We start from the raw sequence: 1,879 nt of genomic DNA on the forward strand, positions 1-1,879 counted from the left end.
GGGGCCTTCAGACCGCCCGCGGGGCCCCGCGAGCCGGTGCAGCCTGGTCCCGCGGGCCCGCTCAGCGCGCCGTCGGAAGCGCTGGGTATTAATCCCGTGTAAATGAGCGCTGTAGCGGGCTAATGGGTTTCGGGCGCTGAATGGTGACACACAGTAGGCATGTGCCAATTGAATGTATTAACCGAGCTAATTACACTCCTACAATTTCTGCGTGTAAGCAAAGCCAAAGTAGAATTTGATACTGTGAAACTTCTGGCAGCAAACGCAACCTGGGGCTGGACCGGCGCCAGGCCCGGCCCACACGAGGGAGTTTCGCCAGCACAGATCCGTCAGCTAGAGACGTGGAAAAGTGCCCCCGTGGCCAGCGTATGTCATCAATAATCCACCGCCGTTGCGCTGAGGACTGGGAGCTGACACTATAGCTTTAGCAGCAAATGCTTTCAAGTGTGGACAAGGCTGAACGCTTGACAGAGCCTGTCTGGGGATACTGACCCCGCCTTGGCTCGGACTGGCTGCGATTTTCACAGATTGTGTGTGCTAAATGCTTTTTGAATGCATAAGTGACAACAGGCAACCTTGAAACTAAGCACAACCCACCCGAAAGAGCTCGTAATTATCCTCAGAGACCACGCTCGGTCCCTCATGCCTAAATAAAACCTCAATTCCCCTGTATGTTTCTCCTGATAAGCATTTCCTTCGGTGTCACGCTACAGGCATGTGGCAGCCCTGAAAGTCTTACCAAAACAGCGCTCCAACACACACTTTCTGTGGTCTGCTGCCTCTCTGACCTGCTCAGACTCTGATTTGCCAGGTATACGGACCAGAACCCCGCAGTGGATTAAAATAACAGCAGGCACAACACTCAGCCTCCTACAGATGGAGGTACCAGCACAGGCAACTGTCAGGTAATGGTTTTGAGACAAACGCTGCATTTCCAGCCTTTCTGGTGGCTTGGCAGCTGCACTTGCTATCCACTAGTCAAGAAAGACCAACTTTCTAATATCAGGAGACACGAGCCAGTCTTTTAATGATGACAAGTGGTAAAATGTTGCCATGAGCAGAAATGTGTAGGCAGGAAATCTTGATGACATGTAATTGTTACTGTGGACTGAGATTACATATTAAAATTGGCAAAAGGGCAACAATGAGCTTTTAATTGGAGGGATCAGAATTTTTCCTGCTCTCAGAAATGAACTGGGTCAGAACAGGTGAAAAAGAAAAAGAAAAAAAAAAAAAGTCACTCGACTGAGAAACTTTACAAATTAAAATGGCAACGTTGCTGAGAACAAGAAAAGCCAGGACTGTGGGGGCCGGAGTTGCCAAGCTACTGCTCAGAGTAAGCTCAGATTTGTTCAGTGGTGCAGCTGTTTCTTTTCCTTATTTAACAACTATTTTGCCCTTGAAAACAAAATTTAAAGCAATGGCATCCCAAAGGGCAGGTGCTCGGGCAGTATGTTAGTTCGCATTGCTAGAAGGCAAGCCAAGCCTAGGCAGGGCCTACACTTGCTGCAGGTATCAAGGAAATGAATAAAAAGTTAAAAATAGAAAGAGCAGAAGAGCAGCTCAGTGCCCAGGAATTCACCTTTGACTAGCTGCCATTTAGCTGCTGTCCCACCTGCCAAACCTTACCCTTTACAAAGCTGCTTATCTGAGGCTGCATTAGGGCTACCTGATACAATTAAGGAATGGAAAATTTCCGCTAGAAAGAAAAAAAAAAGCCAGCAGTAGGTTGCCAGCTCCATTGCTCAGTGCGAATATGTTTGGTCTGTCAGAGAGACGCCAAAAGACAGAGGCCAAACATCTCCTTACGGCACCACCTTGGGACCATTCACTCCAGATCTGGAGGACAGCGTGGCACTGTGAAGCCACACTGATACCA

The 1,879-nt window shown here is 48.6% G+C and overlaps 1 protein-coding gene across 1 annotated transcript in view; it reads right to left on the reverse strand.

Annotated features, from left to right (window-relative positions):
• Positions 1-1,879, reverse strand: part of KDM4A (lysine (K)-specific demethylase 4A) — a 28,989-nt gene that overhangs the window by 26,639 nt on the left and 471 nt on the right. The window lies entirely within an intron of this gene.

This window comes from Pygoscelis adeliae, unplaced genomic scaffold (genome assembly GCF_000699105.1).
Source record: "Pygoscelis adeliae isolate BGI_AS28 unplaced genomic scaffold, ASM69910v1 Scaffold449, whole genome shotgun sequence".
Taxonomy (NCBI): Eukaryota; Metazoa; Chordata; class Aves; order Sphenisciformes; family Spheniscidae; genus Pygoscelis; species Pygoscelis adeliae.